This window comes from Arvicanthis niloticus, chromosome 5 (assembly GCF_011762505.2).
Source record: "Arvicanthis niloticus isolate mArvNil1 chromosome 5, mArvNil1.pat.X, whole genome shotgun sequence".
Classification (NCBI taxonomy): domain Eukaryota; kingdom Metazoa; phylum Chordata; class Mammalia; order Rodentia; family Muridae; genus Arvicanthis; species Arvicanthis niloticus.
In genome coordinates this window covers 9,286,939-9,295,880 of record NC_047662.1, presented here as the reverse complement: position 1 = coordinate 9,295,880, position 8,942 = coordinate 9,286,939, and the positions used below count along the sequence as shown (strand labels likewise).

The following is an 8,942-nucleotide window of genomic DNA, read 5'->3' as shown; positions in this document are numbered from 1 at the left end:
TCTCCAGAGTAGTTTCCCTTGAGATTTCTATTGTTTCTACTTCAATTTTTAGATCCTGGATAGTTTTCTGTAATTCCTTCACCTGTTTGTTGTGTTTTCTGCATTTCTTTAAGGCTTCTACCTGTTTACCTGCGTTCTCCTCAAATTCTTTGAGAGTGTTGTTTATGTCCTTTTTAAAGTCCTCCATCATCATCATAAGAAGTGATTTTAATTCTGAGTCCTGCTTTTCTGGTGTGATGTGGTGTTCAGGACTTGCTATCGTGGGGGAACTGGGTTCTGATGATGCCAAGTAACTTTGGTTTCTGTTGTTTAAGTTCCTGCGATTGCCTTTCACCATTTGGTTAGCTGTAGTGCTACTTGCACTCACTGGTTTTGACTGGAGTCTGCCTTTCCAGTTATCTTGGTTGTGTCAGAACTCCTCAGGGTCCGGATGACTCTACAATCCTGAGCTCCAGCTGCTCTGGGTATAGTGGCTCCTCTAGGATGTTTCAGGATATGTGTGTCTACGGTAGTAGACCAGCTAGGTGTTTGCTGCTCTGTATGTAGTTGCTCCTCTATGATGCTTCAGGATATGGTGTCCCCTGCTCTGCAGCTCTGTGGGCCATGTCCTCTCTAGGATGCCTGCAGCTCTGCGGTCCTTGACCTCTCTTGGGTACCTCTGCAGCTCTGCTGTTTGTGACCTCCGTAGGGTGCCTCCGGACTCAGTTTCCAGAGGCGAGCAGATCAGCTGGAGGACTGCTCCAGCCAATGGTATCCAGGCCAGGGACAGAAGGGAACTATTAATATTTTAATTAATATTAAAATTAATATTAATTTTAGTTTTTGGAGGTGGAGACCTGCTAATCACACCCTCTACCCCTGTGTTACATGACTGATGGTGCAGATTAAATGGAGTTACCTTGTCCAAGACCTGACACTCTTTGACATTTTATGTCACACAGTAATCATTGAAGTGTTTACACCTGAAATCTGTTTGTCTCATGAGAGATACTGCCACTGTGGTAAAATCTCAGTATGGAAATGGTTAGTTTCCTTTCTTTTTGGTTTCAATCTTTCGAAGTAGTGGAAGTCCTGTAGTCTTCACCTTCTCTTTTCAACACATGAAATACAGTAGTGAGAGTTTTCTATCGTGCATCATCTTGGTGCTGTGTATAAACCATCAATTTTCATACATAAATTAATGTTCTTTTTAATTTTTTGTGTTTCGTTCTTTAGAAGGAAGAAGGCTTGATAGAACCTATGTTATTCTTCTTGATCAAAATTATGCATTACATAACTGAAAGGTTGTGGCAATGTTTCTCTTTTTCATTACAATACAATTTTCTTACATATAAGTGTTCATCTGAATACTTTATGTACACTGAATGATACATTATGCCCCTGACACCCTGAGTGCAGCACCAAACCCTGCTGACTGATGTCAGACATAGTAGTGAGCTGTAATATGTTTAGAAAGAATTAAATTCTGTTTCTATAGAAAGCAGCAAGTACTTTTAACTCTTAGTCATTTTTTCATGCCTCAGGTTTACATTTTGAGGTTTAGTTGTAATAGAGACAATACATAACCAGTGTATTATATATAGTTTTCATGAACAAAGGAAGAATTGTAGATCATACTTGTCTATGCAAGCTATAATTCTAATACACAAGTGGTCAAGTTCTGAAGAAAATTAAATAAGGTTAAAATTAGAAGATTAAAATTTTAAATTGTTAATATGAGAAATAATTATTAAATACTCAAGAAGAATTGGTATAATTCTCCTTTAATATGAAAACAAAATTTGATCAAAGAAAATGATTCTGCTCTATTGGAATGCCTTGCCACTTATGCGACTTGTTCAGACATACATATCTAATCAATCTGTAATGAAAGACCATATAAAACTTATGAAATTGTTATTATATGTATTGATTATACCAACTTATATAAAATATTAAATAATTTAAATATTCTCAAATTTTGGTTGCTCTACTTTGTAGTTTTGAACATATTCTCATAAAATAACTTCCCAAAGCATTTGATTTTCTGTATCATATGGAATGTTGAATGTATGCCTTGATGCTGCAGTTCTGTTCTGTTTAAGAAAAACTCTGACATTTAGTTCATCCATTAATGCTGCATTTCACATTCTACCAGTTTGATCTAGAAAGAATGTAACATTCTACTGAGTCCTCAGATTGTTAAATAGATCTGTTGTAATACAGACAAGTGAGATGCAGCTGCACACAGGAATAAGCAAATGTCCATATTTCAGCAAACTCTGCATTGTAAAATTTGAAGGCATGTTTCTTGTCTTTATAATTTGACAATTTATGATGTGGAACTGGGATTCTATTTGATATCAACCCTTATTTCATAAAGTTATGTTATTGCATCTAGACATCAAATGTATATATTATATTCTGTAAATGATTACTGCTTATGTAATTATGACATCATGCACTCTCAGAGAAATAGAAGGAAGTCTATGAGTATTTTACACAGTATCTACATTTTCAAATGTAGTGATTATGGCCCACCTTTCATTTGCTGCTAAAGTCTCAGTAACCAAAGGAAATTCATGAAGGTGAGAGCCTTTCTAAATGTGAGCATTACAGTAAGTCATTGTATAGATTGTCTGTGGAAGAGCAGCAGTTCAGAACTTCAGACACTTCTCCATTGCACTTTTTGAAAATGTTTGTCTTTCAATATTTTCTTCAATCATTTGTATCACAAAGTATATCTTAATTAACTCTTTTTTATCAAAGAAAAGATTTTGGTCCAGTAGTAAATAGGTAATTTTCCATTCCAGGGTCCGTTAACCTTTAAGGATGTGGCTGTGGACTTCTCACTGGAGGAATGGGAATGTCTCACTTTTGCTCAGAGGGCATTGTACATGGATGTGATGTTGGAGAATTACAACAATCTATTGTTTGTTGGTAAGATTGCACCTCTTGTTGACTTCCTGATTCTTTTTTTTGAATGTTTCTATTTTGTGTTTATGGAAACTCTCTGAAGTATCTATAGACTACCAAAAAAAGGGAAAATCATAATTTTTTCTGGTTAAAATCATAATGTTTCATTGTGTTTTCTTTCCATTTCCTTGCTTTCTTTGGAAGATTAATCAGTGTTAAATTCTCTGAGCTCTCTCCTTACCACTAATCTTCCAGACAGGGTTTCTCTGTGCAGCCCTGGCTGCCGGGAACTCACCCTGTAGACCAGGCTGACCTTGAACTCAGACATCCACCTGCCTCTGCCTCCCAAGTGCTGGATTAAAGGCGTGCAGCACCACTGGCAGGCTCTATTTCTGCATATACAATAGTTGCAGTATATTAATCTTACTATTGCTTTAGTGTTCCTTCATTTAAGATTTTAGAAACTGCAAAAGGTTTCAAGTATATATAGAGCTGTTTTTATGGAGAGATATTTTATTTAGGTTTTGACAATTGTTTTAGTTCTGGGAAATAATTATTTATCCTTTCATTTAGGATGCTGAAATAAAACTATTTACTGGTTTCCTTGTCAATGCCAGTTACATCATAAATTTATACCTACCAATTCTACACATTGTCACTCTGAATCAAATTGTAACCATAAAATTAGAGCTACATTGTTCAGAGATCTACTTTTTTGTATTTTATTACAGATCTATCACTTATTTGTCCTAGCTTCTGCAAAGTACAATTTTCTTTCATTTTTATTTTTTATTTTATTCATTTACATTTCAAATGTTTTCTCCCTTCCAGGTTCCTCCTCTGTAACTCCCCCTCCCCTTTCCTCCCTCTTCCCTACTTCTATGAGAGTACACACACACTGCAATGTCCCCTCACTGGACTAGGATTCTATGCTGGGCCACTGAGCCTTCACAGGACCAAAGGCCCCCAGTCTCATTGTTGCCAGATATGGCAATCCTCTGCTACATATGTAGCTGGTGACATGAGTTTTTTCATATATACTCTTTGCTCGGTGATTGTGTCCTTGGGAGATCAGGGGGGTCTGGTTGATTCATATTATTCATCCTATGGGGTTGCAAACCCATTCAGGTCTTCAATCCTTCCCCTAACTCCCCTATTGGGGTCACCATGCTCTTAGTTCTATTGTTAGCTGCAAGCATCCATATTTATGTTGGTCAGGTGCTGTCAGAGCCTCACACAAGACAGCAATATCTGACTCCTGTCAGGAAGCACTTAATGGTGTCAGCAACACTGTCTTTGTTTCTTATCTGCATGTGGAATGGATTCCTAGGTGGGGCAGTGTCTGAATGGACTGTTCTTCAGTCTCTGATCCACTCATTGCCCCTGTATTTCCTTTAAGCAGGAGCAATTATGAGTTAATATTTTTGAGGTGGTTAGGAGGTATAATATTAAAATGAGTTTTAGAAGGCAATTATCATTTCCTATCATCTGATGTAGATCAGATTTGAGGTTCTTCTAAGGATACATGTAATAATTAAAAAAAAATTTCTCTTAAGAGCATGAGTCCATGAGAATGTATATTTTAGCTAAAACTTCAGCCAACACTGTTTATTGAGTCACGTCATACCTATGTGAGTAATCCCTGTCATCTCTAATTGCACTTTTTCAGAAAATCATCACATATGTGGAATGTATGAGAAGGTCTTGGATCAAGACACATTGTACGTTGTCCATGAGCCTGTGAATATCCAAGAGAAGTCTTCTAACTGCAATGAACTCAGCATAGGATTCATGAATCTACCCAAAGTACACTTCATAAAACTAACCACAGAGATGCATCTCTTCAATTCTCAAACCTAAGAATACCTAAAACTGGGAACACTGAAGAAGTTTGCAAGTATAAAGAATGTGCAAATGGTTTAAATGTGTGCTCAATCATTAGTCTCAATCAGGAATCCACATAAGAAAGAAAGAACACAATAGAAATACAGAATTTGATGAGGTTTTTCACTCTAAACGTAACCATTGCACAAGAAAAACAATAGTGGAGTGAATTCTTACAGAGGTAGTGAACCTGACCAGTGCTTTACCCAGAGACACTGTCTTCAAGTCAGCAGCGCATTTATCCAGGAAAGCAACCTCACAAATGTAGTGAATGTGAAAAATGTTTTAAACAAAAATTCAATCTTAGTATTCATCAGCGAATTCATAGTGGTGATAAACCTTATAGGTGTAGTGAATGTGACAAAGGCTTTACCATAAAACGCACTCTGAGAATTCATCAGAGAATTCATACAGGAGAGAAACCTTACAAATGTAAAGAATGTGACAAATGCTTTACTGCGCCATCAAATCTTAGTGTTCATAAGAAAATTCACTTAAGAGAGAAACCTTACAAATGTAGTGAATGTGACAAATGCTTTATTGAAAAAGGCAAACTGAGAATTCATCAACGAATTCATACAGGAGAGAAACCTTACAGATGTAGTGAATGTGACAAATGCTTTATTGAAAAAGGCAGACTGAGAGTTCATCAACGAATTCATACAGGAGAGAAACCTTACAGATGTAGTGAATGTGACAAATGCTTTATTGAAAAAGGCAGACTGAGAATTCATCAGAGAATTCATACAGGAGAGAAACCTTACAGATGTAGTGAATGTGACAAATGCTTTGCCAGTCAATCCTATCTTAGAACTCATCAGAGAATGCATACAGGAGAGAAACCTTACAAATGTAGTGAATGTGACAAATGCTTTATTGTAAAACGAAAGCTAAGAATTCATCAGAGAATTCATACAGGAGAGAAACCTTACAGATGTAGTGAATGTGACAAATGCTTTACTCAAAAAGGCAATCTGAGAATTCATCAGATAATTCATACAGGAGAGAAACCTTACAAATGCACTGAATGTGACAAATGCTTTACAGCGCAATCAAATCTTAGTGTTCATCAGAGAATCCATACAGGAGAGAAACCTTACAGATGTAGTGAATGTGACAAATGCTTTATTGAAAAAGGCAGACTGAGAAATCATCAACGAATTCATACAGGAGAGAAACCTTACAAATGTAGTGAATGTGACAAATTCTTTACTCAAATATCGCATCTTAATATTCATCAGAGAATTCATACAGGTGCAAAACCTTACAAATGTAGTGAGTGTTCCAAATGCTTTACTGAAAAAAGAAAGCTAAGAATTCATCAGAGAATTCATACAGGAGAGAAACCTTAAAGATGTAGTGAATTTGACAAATGCTTTACCAGGCAATCTCATCTTAGTATTCATCAGAGAATTCATACAGGTGCAAAACCTTACAAATGTAGAGAATGTGAAAAATGCTTTGCCCAACCATCACATCTTAGTGTTCATCAGAGAATTCATACACGAGAGAAACCTTACAAATAAGGTGTTTATGACAAATGCATTACCCACAATATCAGTTTGTGAAATTATCAGAGATTTTACACAGTATAGGAACTTTATGAAGGAAGTAAATGAGACAACCTTCTACTGAGAAATATCATGTTAAAATTTATTAGAGAATACTTAAAGGAGTATTAAAATTTTCAAATGTATTTAAAGTGTAAATCCTTTACTTTTGGCATATCTGTTAGAACGCAACAGAGAGTTCACACGGGTGAGAAACTTAACAGATGTAATGCATGAGGATATATCTTTGACTTCATTTCAGGTCAATGGAAACATCTTCAATTTTTTAGTGGGGAAAAATTTTTCTGTTGGGAAAAATGTGGCATATATTTTATCCATTGTGTATTCTTTGCAACATTTGAGGTTTCACACTAGAGAAATAGTACAATTACGAAAAACTTGTGAAATCCTTCATCTAATGTTTAAATCTTAGATAATGTCAACTATTTGTGCTTGGTGAAACTCTGACAATGTGACAATGTAGGAGAGCTTTCATTAAACTTTTCCTTGTTCACCATCAAATATTGCCAGATCAAGGCAAGTGTGGAATCCATAAAAATATAGTGTTATATAAGACTTTCATGGTTAAAGCAGTAATGCATTCCAAAAGGAAAGTAAGTAATGTGTGTACAATAGCCCTGAAACTATGTAATGCAACGGGCAGCATTCTGTTTAATTTATGCAAATGAACAAATTCAGGCGAGTTGTACTTAAAAGAGTGATTTACAAACTGAGCCACAGACGCTACATATTCTTTATCCTGTATTATACTTACCGATGTGAAGAACATTTCGAGTATCCAGTATTCATGATTCTTATCAAATGCTGGTTTTATGTTTCAGGAAAAATATTGAGTATAACTCCTTTGTGCTCAACAACTCTGTTTCCATTGTCCTGTCAATAAATCTGAATGATGCAACAAGTTTGACTTGGTTGTTTTCAGTTTGCACATGGGTTACTTAGATGAATATATGTTGCATCTTTACAACAAATGTCTCTCATAAAACATATGCTGAAGACATGAGTATTTTCTGCAAACCTGTAATGTAAACATTATAGTAGTGATTATCAACAGGTTAGTAACAGCCTCTTTGGAATTGGAATGTCTCATGGGTGATGCTTAAGAGCCTGTTCAAACATGTATTTCTACTTTTTTTTTTTTTTTTTTTTTTTTGGTTTTTCGAGACAGGGTTTCCCTGTGTTCTGGCTGTCCTGAAACTCACTCTGTAGACCAGGCTGGCCTTGAACTCAGAAATACACCTGTCTCTGCCTCCCAAGTGCTGGGATTATAAACACGTATTTCCAATTGTCTTAGAACTGAAAAATCATTCATTCAACTCCAGGTTCGTCTGCCCACACATGAATAATTAAAATTGTGTGTCAGTGGTAAGCATTATAAAAGTTAGAAACACTGAATTAGAGATAATGATTGGTGTTAACTAAAATAGGGAAGATTCTGTGCAATATTCCAGGCTTATTGCCATAGTAGCACTAGGTTAAGTTAGAAAGAATTGAAACAGAAAACAAGTATTGACTCTCAGAGCCTCAGCAATAAGTGTGCTTTCTCTCTTCATTTCAAGGGAGTATGAGATAAATGTCTCCCCAAAATAAATGAAAACATGGCTTAATAATTTCAGGGACCGGGCGCTGGTGGCAGAGGCAGGAGGATTTCTGAGTTTCTGAGGCCAGCTTGGTCTACAGAGTGAGTTCCAGGACAGCCAGAACTACACAGAGAAACCCTGTCTGGAAAAACCAAAAAAAAAAAAAAAAAAAAAAGTAGTTTTCAGGGATAACCATTCATACCCCTTGCTTGGATTTCCATACTAACATTTTACACATATGAGAACATACACTCTGAACAAAAACACAAAATCTCATTATTCAGGTATTCATCTTAAATTCATGTGTAAGTCTATTCATACAAATATGATCTGTAAATGTTTAAAGGATTATTTTTGTGTAGTAAATGAGATACATGCTCACACACAGTTTATAATTTCAAACATCCTGGAAATACATTTGGAATTACCTTTGAAAAAAGATGTGAAAATCTTTACTCCAAGCTGATGCATTACCTCAGAATATTTTAACTAAATTCAAGAAGGCTCTGAAAATTACCTAAGAAAAATCAAAGGTTATAATGGAACAAATCCATATCACTACATATTTTTCTTGATTAGAAAAATAAGGAGATTGTTCCACTTGTGAGAAATTGCTCGATGATAAACTTACATTGTTCTCAGTACTGGAATTTGTTGAAACAGAAACTCATCATTAGTAGAATCTAACTACTAGTAGAAGCAGTAGAGGCCCTGGCTAGCAAATGATTATAGGTAATTTCTGTCAATTGCTGTATCAGGAGTGTTGAAGCTCACACACCATGCAAGTTAAGGTGTGTGTCTGGAATATCCCTCAACAGTTTTTAAATTGCAACCAGTTGGAGAATCTCTGGTGATTCCAATTTCACATGTTTAATGGATATAGACTGTTGGCAGCCGAATTTTTGGAGAAAGCAGCTATCATCTTTGCAAACATCTTGAGCCATATGCCCTGACAAGAGACTTGTTTTCAACAGCCTGCAACAGCTGAGCACACTCTGATAAATATCTTGTT

The 8,942-nt window shown here is 35.9% G+C and overlaps 1 pseudogene; it reads left to right on the top strand.

The window, feature by feature from the left end:
• Window positions 1-2,861: 2,861 nt before the first annotated feature.
• Window positions 2,862-6,720, top strand: LOC117708373 (uncharacterized; annotated as a pseudogene).
• The last annotated feature ends 2,222 nt before the right edge of the window (window positions 6,721-8,942 follow it).